We start from the raw sequence: 24813 nt of genomic DNA, 5'->3' as shown, positions 1-24813 counted from the left end.
TTCTTCATTTTTAATTGAAGGGTAATTGCTTTACAGTATTGTGTTGGTTTCTACCAAACATCAACATGAATCAGCCACAGATTACCTATGTCCCTCCCATCGTCTGATTCTTAAGCCGCACACGCACACAGTGCCCAGCTTCTTCTGATCCACCCACCCCCTGTTTGTGCCCCTATAGTCTCTCTAGGGTGGTGCACTCTCTGCTACTCCTGAGCCTTGTTCAGGAGGCTGGTATTCAGGCTGGGTTTAGGTACAGGAAACTCTTTGAGGCGCTCTGTGGCTTCAGCTGCCCAGAGACACCATTGAGTCATTTCCTCTTCGGGGACCTGCAGTCTCTCTGCAACAGGGAACAGGACTCCAGCCTCTTCTAGTTTTCAGTCCCCTTTCTCCAGAATTTCTCGGGGGGATGGGGACCTTCCCCTTTCCAGGGTTGTTTTCTCCAAAAAGCAGAGCACAGGAACTGCCCACCCTGTAATGGATGCTGAATTGTGTTCCCCCCAGAATTCATTTGTTGAAGTTCAAACCCCAGTATCTGCCAATGTAACTATATTTGGAGATGGCGCCTTATGGAAGAAAATGAAGGTGATTCGAGTGGGCCTTAATCCAATGTGACTGGTGTCCTTATAAGAAGATCTTTTTTGATCCACCTCCTGAAGTAAGGAAAATAAAAACAAAAATAAACAAATGGGACTTAATTAAACTTAAAAGCTTTTGCACAGCAAAGGAAACCATAATCAAGATGGAAAGACAACCCTCAGAATAGGAGAAAATATTTGCAAATGAAGCAACTGACAGGGATTAATCTCCAAAATATACAAGCAGCTCATGCAACTCAATATCAAGCAGACAAACAACTTTATCCAAAAAATTGGCAGAAAATATAAATAGACACTTCTCCCAAGAAGACAGATGGCCAAGAGGCACATGAAAAGATGTTCAACTTCACTAATTATTGGTGGTGGTGTTCAGTCACTAAGTCATGTCCAACACTTTGCGACCCCATGGACTGTAGCCCACCAGGCTCCTCTGTCTATGGGATTTCCCAGGCAAGAATGGGAGTGAGTTGCTATTTCCTTCTCCAAGGGATCTTTCTGGATCAGGGATTGGATCCATGTCTCCTGCATTGGCAAGTGGATTATTTACCACTGAGCCACCAGGGAAGGCCATCCATCGACAGAAGAATGGATAAAGAAGATGTGGCACATATATATAATGGACTATTATACAGCCATAAAAAGGAACCAAACTGTGCCATTTGCAGAGACGTGAATGAGCCTAAAGACTGTTGTACAAAGTGAAGTAAATCTGAAAGACAAAAACAAATAGATATTAACACATATATGTGGAATCTAGAAAAATGGTACATATGAACCTATTAGCAAAGCAGAAATAGAGACACACACGTAGAGAACAAACATGGATGCCAAGAAGGGAAGGTGGGGTGAGATCAGCTATGAGACTGGGGTTGACATATATTCACTACTATGTACAAAACAGATAACTAGTGAGAACCTACTGTACCACACGGGAAACAATACTCAATGCTCTGTGCTGACCTAAATGGGAAAAAAAATCTAAAAGAGAGTGAGATATGTGTATGTATACCTGATTCACTTTGCTGCACACCTGAAACTAAGACAACATTGTAAAGCAACTATATGTCAATTGAAAAATAATTTAAGAGAAAGAAAAGATTAGGACACACACACACACAGAGGTAAGACCACGTGAGGACACAGAGTGGTCTCTGCAAACCTAGGAGCAAGGCTTCAGAAGGCAGCAGCACCGCTGACACCGTGAGCTTGAATTTCCAGCCTGCAGGACTGTGAGAAGATACATTTCTGTTGTTTAGGTCACTCCGGCTGTGGTCCTTTGTTATGGCAGCCCCATGAACTAATATATCATCCTAACCCTCCCCACAACCCCATTACCTGGGAAGAGTTAAGATGTGCCAAGTGCTGGGCTTCCTCGGTGGCTCAGTGGATAAGAATCTGCCTGCCAATGCAAGAGACATAGGTTCATTCCCTGGTCCAGGAAGATTCCACATGCCCCGGAGCAACTAAGCCTGTGTGCCACAACTACTGAGCTTGTGCTCTAGAGCCTGGGAGCCATGACTACTGAAAGCCCACATGTCCCGAAGTCCATGCTGTGCAACAAGAGAGGCCACTGCAATGAGAAGCTCGTGCACTGCAATGGGGAAGTGGCCCCCACTCGCCACAACTAGAGAAAAGCCCCTGAAGCAACAAAGCATAGTCAAAAATAAATTTAAAAAAATTTTTAAAGATATACCAAATGCTGAGTGGAGTGGCTCCTGGCACAACTAGGTGCTCAGTAAACACTGGCCATCGTTGTTGGGCTTCCCTGATGGCCCAGCAGTAAAAGAATCAGCCTGCAATGCAGGAGACACGCAGGAGATGAGAGTTCGGTCCCTGGATTGGGAAGATTCCCTGGAGGAGGATGTGGCAACCCACTCCAATATTCCTGCCTGAAAATTTCAGTCAGGGGAGCCTGGTAGGCTACAGTCCATGGAATCACAAAGAGTCAGACACAACTGAGTGAGTGAGCACATGCATCGTTGCTGATGCTGTTATTTATTTCTCCTGTCCCTTTCCCATTCAGGTAGTAGTTGACTTTGCATCTTCATTTCTTCACAAAAGAGATGGTGGAAAGCAGGAATCACCTATTAGTCTCCTCCTGGCATTGATCTCCAAAAAGCACAAAGTGATAAAGAGGTTTGAGGTTTGGCCAGAACTTGGTGGGGTGGGGGTGGGGTGGGTGTGGGGATGATTCTGAAGAGCCACCCCAGCTTCAGAGCTTCCCATGAGACCCAATGAAGTCTGTCATCGGAGCCCAGCTCTTCCCTCTGCAGAGTCCCAGTGCCCTCCCACAAGCTGAGCCTGACAGCATTCTACAATTATTTAACCTCCAGCATGCAAATCTCCCTTGCAGGTTTGTTTTACAGAAACTCAAAATTGATGCTTTCTATCTGTAGTACCAGAGAAGACTCTCAAGAGTCCCTTGGACAGCAAGGAGAGCAAACCAGTCAATCCTAGAGGAAACCAACCCTGAATATTCATTTGAAGGACTGAAGCTGAAGGTGAAGCTCAATACTTTGGCCACCTGATGTGAAAAGTCAACTCATTGGAAAAGATCCTGATGTTGGGAAAGTCTGAGGGCAGGAGTAGAAGGAGATGACAGAGGATGAGATGGTCGGATAGCATCACTGACTCAATGGACGTGAGTTTGAGCAAACTCCAGGAGATGGTGAAGGACAGGGAAGCCTGGTGTGCTGCAGTCCATGGGGTCTCAAAGAGTCAGACATGAACGACTTAGTGAGTGAACAGCAACAACAAGCCATGGGGTCTCAAAGAGTTGGACACGACTGAGCTACTCAACAACAAATCTTTCCAGAGTAGTCTCAGTGGAGACAGACAGACCCTGCTCCTGCTACAAACTCATAGACATCCAAATAAAGTCTAATGAAATATCACAACATACAGGGACGTCCCTGGAGGTCCAGTGGCTAAGACTGAGCTCCCAAAGCAGAGGGCCCAGGTTTGATCCCTGGTCAGGGAATTGGATCCCACCTGTGGCAACTAAGACCCGGTGCAGCCAAATAAATAAATAAAAACAAATATTAAAAAAAATTTTAATATGTCACAATATATCAATGAACTTGAAGAAAGAAACATCCCTAGCTGCTCCTGGAAGAGAGAAATTAAAGCCAGAGTGACAATGCAGGGGCTGTTGCTCTATGGATTGAGGTGGGAGGGTTAGTCCCAAAAGTGGACTCTGGCGGTGAAAAAATGGGGATCTGGTATCCCCTGGGGACAGCTACGTGGCTCTGATGTGGCTCAGAGGCTGAAGAAAGGGAATTGGGACCCCTGCCCGGAAACTGAAGCCTAGAAAAGTAGTCCATTCTGATGAAGGGGGTCTAGAAAAAACTCGACCTATTGTGGGAGGGGAGAAAAGTCACCCACAGGGGATGGACACCTAACACCTGCTGCACCTGTTAGTGCAGCTGGAGTCTCTATAGAAAGCGCAGGAACCAGAAGGTGAGCTCTGTGGGGGCAGGGAATGTGTCCGTCCTGTTCCTCTCTTTACCAGGACATGACAGGTTCTCAAACCATTACGGCTGAGTAAATTGACTCTGACTTACTTTGACAGAATGTCACAGAAGTGACATTCCAGGAATTCCAGAACCTAGTCCGCAGGAAAGTGAAAAGTGAAAGTGAAATCGCTCAGTCGTGTCCGACTCTTTGCGACCCCATAGACTGTAGCCTACCAGGCTCCTCTGTCCATGGGACTTTCCAGGCAATAGTACTGGAGTGGATTGCCATTTCCTTCTCCAGGGATCTTCCCAACCCAGGGCTTGAACCCGGATCTCCCGTGGTGTAGACAGACGCTTTACCGTCTGAGCCGCCAGGGAAGTATATAGGACAGGACGAATCGAGAGAGCAGCATTGATATATATACACTACCATGTGTAGATTATACTAGATAGCTAGCGGGAAGCTGCTGTATAACACAGGGAGCTCAGCTCGGTGCTCTGTGGAAACCTAAAGGGGTGGGCGGGAGGCTCAAGAGGGAGGGGATAAATGTATACTTAGAGCTGACTCATGTTGTTGTACAGCAGAAACGAACACAATGTTGTAAAGCAACTATCCTCCAATTTTAAAACATATCCAATGATAAACCATAATGGAAAAAATATTTTAAAAAGAATGTATATATACACGTACAACCGAATCACTTTGCTGTATAACAAATTAACAACATAGTAAACTATATGTCAATAAAAAATAAATGAATTGGGGAAAAAAACTAAACAAAAAAAAGGAGGCCAAGCGGCTTGCAATGTTCGCCTTCTCAGAGACCTGAGTGGCTGTGTGAAGAAGTACAGTTGTCTGGTGAGAGACGATGGGTGGCCGGAGAGCCGTGGAGGACGAACGATGTGAGAGTAAGTCCTTATAGTTAACACCAGCCCCAGATGAACTGCCCTGATCCGCAGAGCTGAAACTAACCATCCCTGTCAAGCCCTGTTGGGTCAATTTGCAGGGTTATGAGCAAATAAAACACTTGTTTTACACCACTAATTTTGGGGGACGTTATGCATCAGTAGGTAACTAGTAGACTGTGCAAGCCCTTTTCTATAACCATACAGATAGGTAGGCAGACAGAGAAGCATAGATGGATAAATAGGCGAATGTTTCAACGGGTTGATAAATGATGAATGAATGGGTAAATGAATGAAAGTGGATGGGTGGGTGGATAGATGGATGGATAGTTGAGTGGATGGATGTGCTGATAGATGGATAGATGGATGGTTGGATGGATAGTTGAGTGGATGGATGTGTTGAGGGATGGATGGATGGTTGATTGGATGGATAAATGAATGGATGGAAGGATGTGTGGATGGACAATAGATAGATGTGTGGGCAGACTGAATGTATGTATGGCTGGATGTACAGATAAAAGAGTGACTAAATGGATGATGAATAAATGTACACAAACATTATCTAAATCAAACTCTAACCTCAGTAAGAGCCTATTTTGGCAAACACTAATTCATATCGTGCAGGCATCCATTGTAGATGTACTCCAATCTTAGATCAAAAATCTGTATAAGTAGGAAGCCCCTCCAAAAAAACCCAGGGCTAATACGTATGCTCCATGAGATCACAAACAGCTGGACATGACTCAGCACACACACACGAAATATGTATGCCAGATTTTATCTAGTTTAGAGGATGCAATAAGTTGTCACAACTCTATCACCCTGATGGCTGGAAAGTCCTCTGAGAGCATCTTTCATGTCTCAGGAGGAAGCCAGGCAGATGATAAACTATTCCAAGGGCTGATGTGTCTATACCAATACTAGTACCACACTGCCTTCACAATATGATGAGCACAATAAGCCCTGCTATCTGGGAAGACAGAGCTCTTCTTATTCTGCATCTTCAGGATTATCTTGGTTATGTACAGTACTTTACTCTGCTTGTCAAATTGCATGAAAAACAAAGTTGAGATTTTTATTAGAACTGCATTGAGACATATAGAGGTAGGACTGGCTTGTGTTGTGGTGTGGCAGAACCCAACACAACATGGTAAAGCAATTATCCTCCAATTAAAAAAAAATTTTTTTTAAGAAAAGGACTGCATTGAATCTGGAGATCAAATTGGAGAGTACAGATACCTTTGTAACACTGAATCATTCAATCAATGAACATGGTATAACTCTTTTTATTTAGGTCCTCTTGAATGTTTCTGAATAATAATTAATAATATTCTCCATAAATATCATGTACCATTTTATTTCTAAGTGCTTTACATGTGTTTGTGCTATAACAAATCTCATCTCTTTTTTAAATGATATCTTCTAACATCTGTTGCTGGTACATATCATGCAATAGATGTTTGTAATCATCACAATAACATTGAAGAAAAAGTCCCTAAAATGGGCATCCTTGTCTTATTTCCGATCTTTGAGTGAATGCTTTTTAATGGTTTTATCATTAGTGATGAATCTACTGTAGGGTTTTTTAGGTGGCCCTAATTAGATTAAGAAAGATCCCCTTCTGTTCCTAAGAGATCTTTTTAAAACATAAATAAATGTTGAATTTTATTAAATGTTTTCTCTGCCTCTCTGAAAGTATCACATGATTTTTCCCTTTCAGACTGACAATGTTGTGAATTCTGTTTCTCAGTGTTCTAATGTTAATCCAACCTTTTATTCCTGGAACAAATCCAATTTGATCATGATATATGTTTAATACATTACAGAATCAATTGATATTTTATAGAGGATTTTTGCATCTAAGTTTAAAAGGGAGATAGTCTGTGGGTTTTCTGACTCATATTATGCTTGTCAGGGTTTGGTATTAAGGCAGAGCTGGCCTCATGAAAGAAACTGGGGGTGTGTGTGTGTGTGTTTGTTTTCCCCCCTGTATTCTGAACTAGTTTGTATATGGTTAGCATTATTAGTTACACAGACAATAATTAATAGTTGGACTCTTTTGTGAAAACATCTGGATCTGGTGTCTTATTTGTGAGGAAGGTGTGGGTGTCTGGGTTTGGGTATGGGAAGGTTTAAAAGTTATTATTCAATGTCTTTAATGAGCTTTCAAGTCTTTGTTGCTGTTCAGTCACTAAGTCATGCCCGATTCTTTGTGAGCCCATGAACTACAGCACATCAGGCTTCTCTGTCCTTCGCTATCTCCCATAGTTTGCTCAAACTCATGTCCATTCAGTTGGTGATGCATTCCAACCATCTCATCCTCTGTCACTCCCTTCTCCTCCTGCCCTCAATCTTTCCCAGCATCAGGGTCTTTTCCAATGAGTCAGCTCTTCGCATTAAATGGCCAAAGTATTGGAGCTTCAGCTTCAGCATCAGTCCTTCCAATGACTACTCAGGGTTGATTTCCTTTAGATTGACTAGTTTGATCTCCTTGCAGTCCAAGGGACTCTCAAGAGTCTTCTCCAACACCACAGTTCAAAAGCATCAATTCTTCGGCGCTCATCCTTCTTTATGGTCCAACTCTCACATCTGTACTTGGCTACTGGGAAAACCACAGCTTAGACTTTACGGACCTTTGTTGGCAAAGTGATGTCTCTGCTTTATTTCAATTCTTTAGATGTGTTTTTTAGTGATTTGGGTTAAGTTACATTTTTCTAGAAATGTGGATATTTTATTTATGTTTTCTCAGTGATGGGTGAATAGATGTTATATTGGTGAATAAAATTTTCATCATTCTCTATGTCTTAATGCTTCTTCAACCTCTGCAGCCTCAATAATTATGTCCCCTTTCTCAACGATAATACTTTAAAAAAAAATTTTTTTTTTTTGGCTGTGCTGGGTCTTTGTTCCTGTGTGCAGGCTTTTCTTTAGCTGCAAAGAGCAGAGGTTACCCTAGCTGTGGTGCACGGGGTTCTCACTGGAGTGGCTTATCTTACGCCGGCTTCAGTAGCTGCAGCTCTTGGACTCGAGAGCACAGGCTCAGCAGTTGTGGCACTTGGGCTCCGCTGCTCCGAGGCTTGTGGAGATCTTCCAGGACCAGGGATGGAACCTGTGTTTCCTGCATTGGCAGGAGGATTCTTTACCACTGAGCCACCAAGGAAGCTTCTGTGTTTTCTTAATGCTTCTTCAGCATCTGCAGTCTCTGTAATTAGGTCCTCTTTCTCATTGATAATATTTCTAATTGAAGTTTACCATGTTTCTTCTTTTCAAAACACTAAATATTGGCCGTTTAAATTTTCTGAGGAATCTCCACACTGTTTTTCCATTGTGGCTACACCATTTTACATTCCAACTGGCTCCTCAAATATTTGTTGTGTATTTTTCAGAGGCTCTGTGCATGTTTCATGATCAAGCTTGTTTACTGTGTTGTTCAAACCTAGATTACTATTTTTAAATTGAAGTAGAATTGATTTACAATGTTTCCAGTATAGAGCAAAGTGATTCAGTTACATATATATATAGATATTCTTGTTCAGATTCTTTTCCATTATAAGTAATTACAAGATACTGAATACAGTTTTCTGTGCTATAAATAGGTCCATGTTGATTATCTATTTTATATATAGTAGTGCATATCTGTTAATCCCTAATTTCCGATTTATCCCTCCCTCCCTTTCCCCTTTGGTAAGCATAAATTTGCTTTCTATGTGAGTCTATTTCTGTTCTGTAAAAAAGTTCATTTGTATCATTTTTTAAAATTCCATGGGACTTCCCTGGTGGTCCAGTGGCTAAGACTTGGAGCTTCCAATGCAGGAGGCCGGGATTCAGTCCCTGATCAGGGAACTAGATCCCACATGCTACAAATAAGAGTTTGCACACTGCAACTAAAGATCCCTGATCCCATGAGCCACAGCTGAGACCCAGCACAGACAAATAAACAAAACACACATATAAGTGATACATGTGATTATCTTTCTCTGACTTATTTCACTTAGTATGATCAGTGCTAGGTCCACCCATGTTGCTGCTAATGGCATTATTTCACCTTTTTTACAGCCGAGTAATATTCTACTGTGTGTATGTACCACATCTTTATCCGTTCATCTGTCGACATTTAGGTTGCTGCCTTGTCTTGGCTATGTCAGTGGTGCTGCTATGAACATTGGAGTGCATGTATTTTTTTCAAGTTAGTTTTCATCTTCTGTGGTATATCCTCACTTTTTGTCTGGTTGGAGTATCAGTTGCTAAGAAGGATGCTGTAAAAATCTCCCACTTTGGTGATGTAGTAAGTAAGCTGTTTTAGATACCCCGCCCTCTATTTCAGATCTTCAAATTCTTTGGAGCATTTTACATCAATAGCACATTTCAATTCATACTATATACATGTTTGAGAACTTCTGTCGATTCTTGCTTTATTTATTGTGATACTGTTATTAAGCACATACACATTTAGAACTGTCAAATTTTCATGACAGACTGAGTTATACCTAGTAAGGCTTCCTACATTAAAGTCTATGCAGTCCAGGATTTCCTTGGTGGTCCAGGGGTTACAACTCCATGCTTTTTCTGCAGGGCGGCAGGTTCCATGCCTGGTTGAGGAACTAAGATTCCACATACTGCGCTGCACAGCCAAAAAAAAATAGTCTATGCTATCCAATAATAACAGACTTAAACAAACTTTCTTTCTGACTGTTGACATCCTTTAACAGCAACTTGTTATATTGTGTAAGTTTAAATGCAAGCAATATGATTCTGGATTTTAATTTTTCTTAGCCAGCCAGAAAATATTTGTCTTTTAATTCAAGTACTGTACAGATCCCCTGGAGGAGGGAATGGCCACCCACTCCAGTGTTCTTGTCTGGGAAATCCCATGGACAGAGGAGCCTGGCGGGCTCCAGTCCAGAGAGTTGCAAAGAGCTGGGCATGTCGGCAGGCACACTCCCCCACACCGTACTGATGCTGTCCAACAGCAATGTAAAGTGTGCCATCTCTCTAATTTAAATTTTTCTAGCAGCCACAATCAAAAGATGAACAAAATGGTGAAAGTCATTTTAATAACATGTTTTATTTAACAACATATCCAAAATGTTATCACCTCAAAAAAGAATCAATAGAAGATAAGGAATATTTTCCTTTTTCAAAAATCCCAGGTCTCCAAATTTTGGGGTGCATTTCACACTAACAGCACGCCTCAGTTCAGACCATCCCCATTTCAAATGCTTAGTTGTGACGTACGGCTTGTGGCACTGTATGGACTCATGGAGATTTAGACTATCTACATTAATTGCAGTTCCTAATGTGTTTGGATTTATTAGGTACTTTCTGGTGGCCCCTCAGTTGCTATATTTCTTTTTCTCACCTTCCTTGCCTTGTTTGGAATTTTGGTCATTCCATTTTTCTCTGACACTTAGTTTAGAAGTTACACATCCTATTTCTGTTCTTTTGGATATTTTCTGAGACATTTTATCTTTTAATTAATTTTTTATTGACGTGTAGTTGATTTACATTGTTGCATTAGCTTCTGTAGACGCTTTAGAAAGGCAATCTATCAAACGTCTGTCCTTCAGTCTTGATCTCCAAAAGCCTCCAAAATGCTCTGCCCGCTTCCACTCTCGCCCCCTACAGGCCATTCTCCATAGAGCAGCTAACGTGAGATTTTTGGTAAACTTTTTTTTTTTTAATATGTAAAATGTACAAAATCATGTAAAGACATCTGTTTAACCAAAAACATTTTAGGATTTAAAAAGTCTTTTTAAACTATTTCAGAAATGAAAATTACTAATCAAAGTGAACAAAAGTCAACTCAAGTATCACAGAGAAGCAAAGAGTAACCAAATTGTAAATTCACCTTTTAAAAACATTGTTTAAACTCTTTAAAAAGTTGTTAAACATTTAAAAAAATGTCCATCAATAGAAGAGTGGATAAAGAAGATGTGGTACACATATACAATAGAATATTACTCAGCCATTAAAAAGAATAAAATAATGCCATTTGCAGCAACAATGGATGGACCTAGAAATTAAAACACTGAGTGAATTAAGTCAGACAGAGAAAGAGAAATATCGCATGATATCATTTATATGTGGAATCTGAAAGAAGAGATGCACAAATGAACTTATTTACAAAACAGAAACAGACAGACTTAGAGAGGAAGCCTATGGTTACAGGGTGGGGATGTGGGTGGAGGTTTAGGGGGAGGGATAGTTAGGGAGTTTGGGATTGACATGAACACACTGCTGTAACTAAAATGGATAACCAGCAAGGATCTACTGTAGAGCACAGAGAAATCTGCTCAATATTCTACAACCAAATTGGGAAAAGAATTTGAAAAAGAACAGATGCTTGTATAACCGAACTGCTTTGCTGTACACCTGAAATTAACACACTGTTAATCAGCTAAATTCCAATATACAATAAAAAGTTAAAAAAATTGCATTTATTTTTTAACTAAGGTGGGACGAACATACAAAACAGCCATACATGTTTAATGTGTATATTTCTATGAATTTGAAGATAAATACCCTTAAAACCATCACCATAAACAATGCTATAAACTTAACCATCACCTCTAAAAGCTTCTTTTCTGTATTTTTTGATAATTTAATATAAGATATACTCACGTAGAAAATGTTTAAGTATACAATACAGCATTTTTAACTATATGCGTTATGCTGTGCATGCTGTTGCTTCAGTTGTGTTCAACTCTGTGACCCTGTGGACTGGGGTCAGCCAGGCTCCTCTGTCCATGGGACTTCCCAAGCAATAATACTGGAGTGAGTTGCCATACCTTCCTCCAGGGAGTCTTCCTGACCCAGGTAGCCAACCTGTGCCTCTTACGTCCCCCCTGCATCGGCAGGTGGGCTCTTTACCCCTAGTGCCACCTGCGAAGCCCTCATAATGCTATATAGTAGATCTCGGGACTTATTCATCTTCCACAACTGAAACGCTATACCAGGTATACAGTAACTCCCCATTCTCCCTCCCTGAACCCCTGGCACCCACAATTCTATATCCTGTCTATAAAATTGACTACAAATCCCTCATATAAGTGGAATCATACAGTATATGTCTTTCTGTGTCTAGCTTATTTCAAGTGACATTATGACCTCCAAACTCATCCATGTTGTAGCAAAGGGCAGAACTTCCTTCTTTCTTAAGCCTGAAAAAGACTCTACTGTGTGTGTGTGTGTATATATACACATATATATGTAATATTTCCTTTATCTATTTATTCATTGATGATCACATAGGTTGTTTCTATAGCTTTGCTATTGTAAATAACTCATCAATGAATGTAAAAGTACAAGTATCTCTTTGAGATCCTGACTACAATTATTTTGAGTTTATATCCAGAAGCAGGACTGCTGGATGGTAAGGTAGTTCTACTTTTAGTTTTATGAGGAGCCTCCATACTGTCTTCCATTTGGGCTGCACCATTCTGTATTGCCACCAACACACACACACACACACACACACACACACACACACACTCTACCAAGCTATTGATTGGGATTTCCCTGAATCTATAGATCAATAGATGTTGATGTAGAATTAATGTTTTCATGGGGACTTCCCTGGCAGTCCAGTGGTTAAGATTTCATGCTGCCAATGCAGGGGGCACAGGTTCAATACCTGGTCAGGAAACTAAGATCCCACGTGCCATGTAGCATGGCTAAAAAAAGAAAATGTTTTAACCATATTGTCTTCCAATCCATGATCACAGTATATTTTTCTATTTGTTTAGATTTTAATTTTCTCAATAATGCTTTTTTATTTGCATTTGTGTTTATTCTGCGTAGAATTCTTGCACTGCTCTCATTAGATTCAATCATAGGTATTTAATGTTTTTTGATATGATTGCAAATGGCATCATTTTCAAATGTCTTTTTCTAGAGTTTTGGTACCAGGAAATACAATTGATTTTTGTGTTTTTATATCCAGTGACTTTGCTATATAAATTATATATTAAATCTGTGCATAGATTTTTTTCAGTTTTTTACATATACAATAATGTGATCTGCAGATGGTGACTTTTATTTCTTCCTTTACCATTCTTTTGCTATATTCTTTTGTCCTATTGTACTGACTAGGACCTCCAGTGCAATGTTAATAAGAAGTGGTGACGTGTGTGTGCATGCTAAGTCACTTCAGTCATGTCCGACTCTTTGCAACCCTATAAACTGTGGCCCACCAGGATCCTCTGTCTGTGGGATTCTCCAGGCAAGAATACTGGAGTGGGTTGCCATTTCTACTCCAGGGGATCTTCCCGATCCAGGGATCAAACCCGCATCTCTTACATCTCTTGATTTGGCAGGCAGATTCTTTACCACCAGTAAGTCTTCGGTGACAGTAATCCCAGTTTCACTACCCCACCCTTAAGTATGTTTTTGCTTCAGATATTTTGTTGATATTCTTAAGCAGAGTAAGGGTGCTATATGCTTTCTGTGGTGCTGGAGAAGACCCTTGAGAGCCCCTTGGACAGCAAGGAGATCAAAGCAGTCAATCCTAAAGAAATCGACCCTGAATATTCATTGGAAGGACTGTTGGTGAAGCTGAAGCTCCAGTACTTTGGCCACCTGATGCAAAGAGCTGACTCACTGGAAAAGACCCTGACGCTAGGAAAGATTGAGGACAAAAGGAGAAGGGAATGGCAGAGGATAAGATGGTTAGATATCATCACCAACTCAATGGACATGAATCTGAGCAAACTCCAAGAGATAGTGGAGGACAGGAGAGCCTGGCATGCTGCAGTACATGAGGTCACAAAGAATCAGACAAGACTGAGCAACTGAACAACAATAATATAGTTCTAGTTTGCTGCAAGTTTTTGTCATTAAAAATTGTTAAATTTATCAAATGCTTCCTTTGCATCATTTAAGATAATTTTATTTTTCCTTTATTATGTTCTTATGATTAATTACAATAATCGATTTTTGAATGTTAAACCAACCTTGCATTCTTGGAAGAAACCAATTTGGTCATGATTTACTACTCTTTTTACATGTTACAAACACTTGCTCAAATTCATAAGAACTTTTGCATGTGAGTTCAAGAGTAAGATTGATCTCTAACTTCCCTGTCTCATACATCTTTACTGGGGCTTTATCTCAAGGTTATGCTGGTGTCACAAGATGAATTAAGAAAAGTTCTTTCTTATTCAAACACAGGGATAGTGTGTGTAATATTGGTGCTATGTCTTCACTCTTAGCAAAAATCACAGTGAAGTCATCTGGGCTTGTAGTTTTCTTGGGGCCAGTTCTTAATTACAGAGACACTTTTTAAAATATGTGTAAGATTATTTACATTTTCTATTTCTTTGTTTGTTTTTAGTTATGGCATGCAAACTCGTAGTTGCAGCATGTGGGAGAGAGTTCCCTGACCAGGCATCAAACCCAGGTCTCCTGCATTGAAAGCATGGAATCCTAGCCACCGGATCACCAGGGAAGTCCCTCTGTTTCTCTTTGTGCCCATTTTAGTAAGTTGTATTTCTCTAGAAAGGTCTCTGCTGCTGCTGCTAAGTAGCGTCAGTCGTGTCCGACTCTGTGCGACCCCATAGAAAGCAGCCCACCAGGCTCCCCCATCCCTGGGATTCTCCAGGCAAGAATTTTCAAAGTTATTAAAATAACGTTTTTTAAAAATCCTCATATTTTAATGACTATAAGACATTATGTATGTATGTAAGACAACACTTTATCTTTCCTAATATTGGTTATTGTGCTTTCTCTCTCTATTTATTCAACGTTGCCAGAAGATTATCCATTTTCTTTATCTTACCCAGCAACTGGTTTTGTTGATTTTATTGATTATTTCTATTGCAGTTTTTTCCTACTTCATTAACATTTGTTCTTATGTTTACTATTTTCTCCTTTATATTTTCTTTGGACTTAATTTGGTCTTTTTCAAAAAACTTCCTTAAGGTGCTTTAAATTATAGTTAATTTTCAGTCCTTCTTTTTTTCTAATGCATACATTTAAGGCTATAAATTTCCCCATAAGCAAAGCTTTAAACACATCCAAATTTTTCCATGTTACAATTTCAGTATCATTCAGTTCAAAATAATGCAGGACTTCCACTGTGATTTATTTATTTATTCTTTGGGTTGTTAAGGAATATATTTCTTAATTTCAAAATGTATAAGTGATAAAATTAAACAAAGAAACTATGGTTCATTCACATGAAAAAAGATCTCAATAAAAACTTCCCTGAGGAAGTCTACACATTGGAATTACTAGTCAAAGACAAGAAATTTTGGGTTTCTTGTCTTTGATATGAAAGAAATGCTTCTGTCTTGGATATGCTTAGGGAAACAAAGAACTAAAGTAAATCAGGAAGATGTATACAAACAAAAGGAAAATATCAATAAAAAGATAGAAATTATGAAAATGAACCAAGCAAAAATTCTGCAGCTGTAAAACACAATAATTGAAATGAACATTTCAATAGAGGGGCTCAACAACAGATTTGAACAGGTAGGAGAAAGGATCAGCAAACTTGAAGATAAGGTAGCTGAAATTAGCAAGTCCAAGCATCAGCTATAGCAACATACACACCATAAACACAGTCCCATAAGAAAAGAGAAAGTTACCCCCAAAAGACTGAAAGAAATAATAGCCAAAAAATTTCCTAAATCTGATGAAGTACATGAATACACAGATTCAGAAAGTTCAAAAAACTCTAAGCAGGATAAATTCAAAGATAGCATGTTATAGTCAAATTCCTGAAAGACATATTATAGTCAATTGCAGAAAGACAAACTTCTGAAAACAGCAAGAAAGAAGCAATTATCATGTACCAAGCATCCTCCTAACAGTTGCTAAGACTTCCCTGGTGGTCCAATGGTTAAGAATCTGCCTTTCAATGCAGGAGACACAGGTTCAATCCCCAGTCAGAGAACTAAGGTCCCACGTGCCTCAAAGCAACTAAGCCCACATACCACAACTACAGAGTCCACAATTAGAGAGAAATGTGTTCCTAGCAAGAAAGATCTGAGGCAGCCAAATAAATAAAATTTTTTTAAAGATAAACAGCTGAAAGGAAAAACACCTTTCAACTAAGACTTCTTTACCCAGCAAACTATACTTCAGAAAGAAAGGAGAAATTAAGATATTTCCAGATAAACAACAGCTGAGAAAATTCACTACCAGTAGCCCTGCCTTAAAAGAAATGCTAAAGGAGGCTCTTGGAGCTGAACGAAGGCACATGAGATAGTAACTAGAAGCCATAAGAAGAAATAAACACCAGCAAAGGTAACTACTTAGGTAAAGGTAAAAGCCAACGTTATCATTTTGGTTCATTTGTTGTTGTTTAATAGCTAGGTCATGTCCGACTTTTTTTCACGGGACACCATGGACTGTAGCCCGCCAGGCTCCTCTGTCCGCGGAATTTCCCAGGCAAAAATACTAGAGTGGGTTGTCATTTTCTCAGATACACACACAGAAGTCACTCAGTCGTGTCCAACTCTTTGCGACCCCATGGATTATAGCCTACCAGACTCCTCGGTCCATGGGATTTTCCAGGCATGAACACTGGAGTGGGTTGTCGTTTCCTTCTCCAGGGGATCTTCAGGACCCAGGGATCGAACCCGAGTCTCCAACATTATAGGTAGACGCTTTACCGTCTGTACCAGGGAAGTCCACGGCTCCTGCATTGCAGGCGGATTCTTTACCACTCAGCCACCATGGAAGCGCATTTTGGTTCATAATTCCTCCTTTTTTTATATATGTTATTTAAAAGGCAAATGCACAAAACAATCATCAAAAACCTATTTTAAAGGGAATACAAAGTATAAAGATGCAGTCTGCGACACTAACAATATAAAGAGGAGAGACACGCCTGAGACTAGGCCTGCTCTCCAGGCTGCGCACCGCGAAGGCCCCACTTGGCACTGCAGCCATGCCTCATATCCGCCAACGTGACCTGCATCCACACCGCGTCGCCAGCTCCAGCGACAGCTCCCACGTGCCCAGACCCAGGCCGCAGCTGCTCTGCCAGCACCTTAAGCATCAGCGACCACCGCTGCCTCGTGGAGTCCGTAGGCACCGACTGAAGCCGCCGCCATTCTGCCCCGCTGCAGCTTTCTCGCCAACTTTGATGGACAGTGAGGTCGGTCTGCGGCCACCAATCAGGGGTGTGTTGAGGGAGTCAACCAATGGTCGGCGTCGGGAGGCAGGGCCACTAGGCTGGAAGGACAGAACCGCAGGAGAGCACACAGGTAAATCAAATAAATGCCCCCAAGCTGGGAATGAATGGATGAAATAAAAGGGGAAAAAATAAATGACAAAGGGAGATTAAAAAAAAAAAACTCCCTCTTGGAAATTCCCTGGCAGTCCCATCGTTAGCACTCTGAACTTCCATTGCAAAGGCCACAGGTTCAATCTCTGTTAGGGAACTAACATCCCACAAACTAGGTGGGACATGGCAAAAAAAAAACCCTCCCTGTTTCCAGGAACCTCAAATTTTGGTGTGAATGCGAATCACCTAGAGAATGTAAGCGTTCATCTTTAGGTCGCGTTATCTAATAGGCTTCTCTGAGGCTAGGAAATATTAGCAAATACTAAAATGAATAGTAGCGATGCTGAGCCCTTGTTTATTTAGAATGATGGAGAATTGAGTAGAGAGGTAAGGCTAGAAAGAGCGACAGGGACAGCCAGTAAAATTGCCCTTTCTTTTATTACAATTTTTGTTTACTATACTTTAATAACATTATAAAATAATTTTTAAATTGATAAGATATATCAAACTTCCCTGGTGGTCCAGTGGTTAAGGCTCCGCACTCCCAGTGCAGGGAACACCGCTTCAATCCCTGGTCCAGAGAGATCCCACGTGCCTGAAGGGCAACTAAGCCCATGGCCACATCTACTGAATCCCAAAGGCCATAGAGCCTATGCTTGACAACAAGAGAAGGTCCCTCAAAGAGAAGCCAAGGTAAGTCAACTAGAGGGTATCTACCGCTCCCCGCAACTAGAGAAACCCCACGGACAGTAATGAAGACCTAGTACAGCCATAAATGGATAAATAAAATTTTTAAAGTTAGTAAGATATATTACTATAATTCTTCACAAAAGAAATGTTCATTGTAGAAAATTTAGAAAAGGAAATCTAGTATAAGAAAAAAAATGGTGAAAATCACAGAGATATCTATCCACTGTTAATGTTTGAATGTATTAGCATCTGGTCTTTAAAATATATTCAGGTGTATATATATATTTTTATACACAAATTGTTTGTATATTGCTTTCACTTAATAATAATAATATATATATTTTCATATCAACAAAAGAGAGGGGTAGTGACAGGAATGTATAGGAGCAAAATGTTTTTATACTATTGCAAATGTTAGTACTATTAAAACTAAGTTGTTTTTTTTTTGTTTTTTTTTTAAAACTAAGTTGTTCTAAGCTTGCTGTGTTAATTGCAATGCCCAAGACAACCACTAAGAGAATAATTTTTGAAAACGAAAGAAGAAAAAGAAGGGCAATAAAAAATGGTACACTTCAAAAAGTCAGTAATAACCAAAACCAGGCAGTAATGGAGAAAATGAGGAACAAAACATACACAGAAAACAGCCAAATTGTAGAAGGAAATTCTTACATATCAATAATTGTTTTAAAAGCAAATGGATTAGGGACTTCCCTGGTCTAGTGGCTAAGGCTCCCAACGCAGGGGGCCTAGGTCCCATTCTTAGTCAGAGAACTAAACCATTCTTAGTCAGAAAACTAGGGAACCACATGCTGTAACTAAGAATTCACATGCTGCAACTAAAAAAAAAAAAAATTCCCATATGCCACCACTAAGACCTGGCACAGCCAAATAAATAAATAAAATAAAAAGTAAATGGATTAAACTTTCTTAAAAGGCAGAGGTTGGGATATTGAATAAAGAAACACTGTTCATCTGTCCACAAGAGCGTTACTTTAGCTACAAAGACACAGAGAGGTTGAGTGTAAAAAGATAGAAAAAGATGTTTCATCTAAATAGTACCAAAGGACAGCTGGAGAGGCTATATTATTGTCAGACAAAATAGACTTTAAAGTTAAAAAAAAATTACAAAGCACAAAGAATGTTACATATTGGTGAAGGTACAATGTGGTAAGAAGATACGACAATTATAAGCATACTCATACCTAACAAAAACAAGACCAAGAGTTAACTGTGGCTCAGATCATGAACTCCTTATTGCAAAATTCAGACTTAAATTGAAGAAAGTAGGGAAAACCACTAGACCATTCAAGTGTGACCTGAATCAAATCCCTTATGATTACACAGTGGAACTGACACATAGATTCAAGGGATTAGATCTGATAAACTGAGTGCCTGAAGAACTATGGACAGAGGTTCGTGACATTGTACAGGAGGCAGTTATCAAGACCATCCCCAAGAAAAAGAAATGCAAAAAGGCAAAATGGTTGTCTGAGGAGGTCTTACAAATAGCTGAGAAAAGAAGAGAAGCTAAAGGCAAAGGAGAAAAGGAAAGATATACCCATTTGAATGCAGAGTTCCAAAGAATAGCAAGGAGAGACAAGAAAGCCTTCCTCAGTGAACAATGTAAAGAAATAGAGGAAACCAATAGAATGGGAAAGACTGGAGATCTCTTCAAGAAAATTAGAGATGCCAAGGGAACATTTCATGCAAAGATGGGCACAACACAGGACAGAAATGGTATGGCCCTAACAGAAGCAGAAGATATTAAGAAGAGATGGCAAGAATACATTAGCTACATCCTGTGAGTTTTTTATACTGTGTTTTATACAGTACTCATGAATAGCTCTATGCCAACAAACTTAATAACCTAGATGAAATGGACAGATGCTTAGAAATACACAATCTACCAAAACTGACTCAAAATGAAATAGAAAATCTGAATAGACCTATAATAAAGAAGGAGATTTAATCACTAATCAAAAATCTCCCAACAAAGAAAAGCCCAGATTGGATGATTTCAGTGGTGAGTTTTATCAAACATTTAATGAAAAATTAACACCAATCTCTCCCAAACTTTTCCCCAAAAAAATATTGAAAAGGAGGGAACACTTTCAAACTCATTCCGAGGAAGTCCAGGTTTGGTTCCTAGTTAGGGAACAAGACCCCACGTGTGGCAACTAAAGATCCCGCATGCCACAGCAAATGATGTAAGATCCTGAAAACCACAACTAAGCCTGATGCAGCCAAACGAACAAAAATAAAATAATTAAATATTTTTAAATAAAAATATAAAATAGTAGCAAACCGTATAGAATATCGGTAGCATATTGAAAGGTGCTTCCTGGGCGGCTCCGTGGTAAAGAATTCACCTACAATGCAAGGGACGCAGGTTGTATCCTTGGGTGGCAAAGATCCCCTGGAGAAGGAAATGGCAACCCACTCCAGTATTCTTGCTTGGGAAACCCCAAGGACAGAGGAGTCTGGTGGGCTACAGTCCATGGGGTTGCAAAGAGTTAGACACAACTTAGCGACTAAATAACAACAGCAGGCATATTAAAAGGATTACACAATATGACCAAGAGAGATTCATTTTCAGAGTGGAAGAATGGTGTGGCCTATAAAAATCAATCAGTGCAATACACCACATTTTTTTAAATAAGGGGAAAAGACACATTATCACCCCCATTGATGCAGAAAAAACTTTTGACAAAATCCAACACCCTTTCATGATAAAAACACTCAATAAACAGGGAATACAAGAGGACATCCTTAACATGATAAAGGCCACATATGAAAAGCTCACAGCTAATATCATACTTAATGATGAATGACTGAAAGCTTTTCCTGTAAGATCAGGAATAAGACAATTACAATTTACCAGTTCTATTCAACATAGTACTGCAAGTTCTAGCCAGAACAGGTAGGTAAGAAAATGATATAAAAACCATCCAAATTGAAAAAGATGTAAAATTATCTCCATTTACAAGTGACATAATTTTGTATTTAGAAAAACCTTTAAAATCCATTTTTAAAAGTCAGAGGTAATAAAATGAATTCAGCAAATTGAAGGATATAAGATCAACATGTACATTGGTTGTATTTCTATATAATAGCAATTTACCATCCAAAAAGGAAATTTAAAAATCAGTTCCACTTATGACAGTATCAAAAAGAATGAAATATTTAGGAATAAATCTAACCAAGGGGAAGAAAACTGGAAGCTATAAAACACTGTTGAAGAAAATTAAAGAAGACCTAAATAAATGGAAATACATCCCATGTTCATGGATGGAAATTTTTAAATTGTTAAGGTGGCAATAGTACCCAAAATGATCTGTATATTCTGTGCAATCCCTGTCAAAAATTTGTGCAGGCATAGAAAATTGGAATTCATATGGAATCTCAAGGAACTCCAAATATCCAAAACTATCTTGAAAAAGAGCTGTAGGATTCACATGTTCTGATTTTTAAATGTACCACAAAGCTACTGTAAGTAAAGCATTGGGGATACTGACATAAGAATAGACCTATAGACCAAAGAAATAGAAGAGTGAAAAACTAGAAATAAACTCTCATATATATGATCAACTGATTTTAGATAAGGATGCCAAGACCATTGAATGGGGAAAGAACAGGCTTTCCAACAAATGGCACTGGGAAAACTGAATATCCACATGCAAAAGAATTAAGTTGGACTGTTAACTTATAGCATATCCAAAAATTAGTTCAAAATGGATCAAATACCTAAACTTAATTAAAACTATAAAAATCTTAGAAGGAAGCAAAGGGGAAAATATTTGTGGCATTAGATTTGGCCATGATTTCTTCTTTTCCTTTTTAATGACTTTACTAACATATAATTCACATATCTTTGGGCACTTCCTTATGTTGGGGCCCTGGTTTGAGAAGCAGCCAATGACTGGTCACATTAAAAAATTCTTTATTAAACTCGCTATTCAGGGGGTGGAGGTCACGCACATCTCTAGTCAGGCTGTGGTAGTTTGGTTATTCTTGGTTTACACAAAATCTGGAAGGAAACTGAAGCCCTGGGAACATGGAAAGAAGCTACACCTACATAACATGCAAATGAAGCAATCCTAGCTACCCAGTGTGGACAGATGTCAAAAAAATGTGGCTGAGCAAAAGTTTTGGGGTCAAGGTTGCCCTCTTCACATTGTACTTGTTGCCCAGGCACCTTCCTTGTAAAGAGGTCTGACAACGACTCCTGATAAGCACAGTCATCCATACATCAGGGGGCGGGGGAAATCTTAAAGGCTTCTCTCCACTCCGGCTCAATAATCACACTTTCCTACTTCTGTCCCTTGCCTTTCCCTCCTCCGTATCTTGGGTCCATAGAAGGCACCAACCTTTTGTTTAAGGTTCCCATAGTCATGAGATGACCCCCAGATTTGTGCTGTTCCAGCTGACTCTTCACCGGCACACCATTCCTGGAGAACCTAGAACAGAAGAAGGTCAGTGCTTTCTGTTTCTTGTCTGCTTTGTCTCGCCACATAAATGGTTAAGCCTTAACTGTCACTTTCATTTTAACTCATCTTAATGGGCTCCTTGGCATGAAGTGATGGGGCCGGATGCCATGATATTAGTTTTTTGAATGCCGAGTTTTAAGCCAGTTTTTTCACTCTTCTCTTTCACCTTCCTCAAGAGGCCCTTTAGTTCTTATTCGCTTTCTGCCATTAGGGTAGTGTCATCTGCATATGGGGGGAAAATGGAAACAGTGATGGACTTTATTTTCTTGAGCTCCAAAATCACTGTGGATGGTGACTGGAGCCATGAAACAGACTCTTGCTCCTTGGAAGAAAAACTATGACAAACCTAGACAGCATATTAAAAAGCAGAGACATCACTCTGCCAACAAAGGTCATATAGTCAAAGCTATGGTTTTTCCAGTAGTCATGTATGGATGTAAGAGTTGGACCATAAGGAAGGCTGAGTGCTGAAGAATTAATGCTTTCAAACTGTGGTGCTGGAGAATACACTTGAGAGTCCCTTGGATTGCAGGAAGATCAAACCAGTCAATCCTAAAGGAAATCAACCCTGAATATTCGTTAGAAGGACTCATGCTGAAGTTGAAGCCCCAAAACTTTGGCCACCTGGTGTGAACAGCCGACTCACTGGAAAACACCCTGATGCTGGGAAAGAATGAAGGCTGAAAGACAAGGAGGCAATAGAGGATACATGGTTGGATGGCATCACTGACTCAGTGGACAGGAGTTTGAGCAAACTCTGCGAGATACTGAAGGACAGGGAAGCCTGGTGTACCGCAGTCCATGGTGTCGCAAAGAGTCGGAAATGACTGAGTGACTGAACACCATCGCCACCACCAACAAATGGGTTACTTGGACAGCACCTGGCAGCTCAGCTCTCTCCAGCTCATTTGAACTGTTGAATCGGACTTGTGCTTTTCAATCACTTTCTTGTAACCTGGTTGAATGCCAAACGTCACATATAAAAAATTAGGCAAAATATGAGTCCCTGGAAGATGTAACCACTCATCTCCAGAGAGGATTGTTTTTTCCTTTTTTTTTTTTTTTTTAAGCAGCTAAACTAGAGCCCCTAGCTTTTCCAGATCTCTTTAATTCACCGAGAAAGAAAGAGAAGTCACTCAGTCGTGTCCGACTCTTTGCGACCCCACGGACTGTAGTTGACCAGGCTCCTCTGTCCATGGGATTTTCCAGATAAGATTACTGGAGTGGGTTGCCATTTCCTTCTCCAGGGAATCTTCCCAATCCAGGGATTGAACTTGGGTGACTCTTCACCATCTGAGCCACCAGGGAAGCCCTTTAATTCACCCAGGGATTGAGTTAATCTGACCCTGGAGCCATTAATCCCTGTGAGAACTGAGTTTTGCTTACTCTACTAAATGCCTCAGGGGTTCCCCAGGGCCCCTTCTCCTCGGTGGACCTAAACTCATTTTTTTGTCTCTCCAGTTTCCGAAGTATGTCAAAAGCTCCACTTACTTCCCTCGCCTGTGGGTCATCCCTTACATAACGTATGGATCAACCCCCATGTGAAAAGCAGGTGCAAACCTCTGAATCTCACACTACATTTTGGCTCTGCAACTTTTCTCAGTCTTGCTGGTTCTCCCAATGTATCCAAACAGATTCTTTTTAACTATGTTATTTAGGTTTTCCAGCTGCTCAGATGGGCGGGGTGGGGAGGGGGAGTAGGGGAGACCACAGGCTGGAGGGGGAGTAGGGGAGACCACAGGCTCCAAACTTTGAAAACAGAATGTGCCATTTAAAAAAAAATCACAAAAACCATCACAATATTGTAAAGTAATTATCCTCCAATTAAAATGAATTAATTAATTTAAAAAATAAAAATCATCTAAGAATAAAAAAAAAAGAAAAGAAAAAAAAAGAGCTGCAGGAAGAAAGGTGAGAACCCCACACCTCAGTATTTTAACTCCCAAACTAGAAGCTCAGTATTTCCCCTAAAAATTCTTTCTCAGATTTGCTTTGGGGTCCACAGGGAAGGAAGAGTCTTACAGTCACAAGTCAACTTTAAATGACTATTACATTTGAAAAAGATCGAAATGTACCTTTTTTGGGGGGAAAAGGGGAAGCCTCAGTGTTCATTCAGAAAAACCAAAGGAATTCCACATGCATTTTATGTCCTAGTGAATTGTGTAAACTTTATTTTTGCTGAAAATTGTATGTTTAATCAATCTTATGTTCTCATACCACTTCTTGAGAAGGAAGTTCAATTTGAAATTGTATCATTTCCTTCCTAATGAAGGGCAAGTGCTTAGTTAAATAAAAAACTGATGACATTTTTCAAACCAAAAAAAAAAAGGAAAAACCAAAGGTTATGTGACACTGAAAATGAAAATATGGGTGATGAAATTATAGCAACAGAGTAACGTATTATTCCTCTGTTACTTAAAATTCAAGTTTGAGATATGTAACATGAA

The 24813-nt window shown here is 39.9% G+C and overlaps 1 long non-coding RNA gene across 2 annotated transcripts; it reads right to left on the bottom strand.

Moving 5' to 3' along the window:
* LOC112586970 lies at positions 1-22528 on the bottom strand. 2 transcript variants are annotated; one of them, XR_003111504.3, is made up of 5 exons: positions 22247-22528; positions 16953-17137; positions 1932-1995; positions 1756-1823; positions 1-650 (listed from the first exon to the last, which is right to left on the bottom strand). It is a non-coding gene; the product is annotated as an uncharacterized LOC112586970 (long non-coding RNA). The 2 variants fall into 2 exon arrangements; XR_003111503.3 differs by lacking the exon at positions 1756-1823 and having other exon boundaries at positions 22247-22523.
* Positions 22529-24813: the final 2285 nt, after the last annotated feature.

Source organism: Bubalus bubalis, chromosome 9 (assembly GCF_019923935.1).
Source record: "Bubalus bubalis isolate 160015118507 breed Murrah chromosome 9, NDDB_SH_1, whole genome shotgun sequence".
Lineage (NCBI taxonomy): Eukaryota > Metazoa > Chordata > Mammalia > Artiodactyla > Bovidae > Bubalus > Bubalus bubalis.
This window is presented reverse-complemented; position numbering and strand designations above follow the sequence as displayed.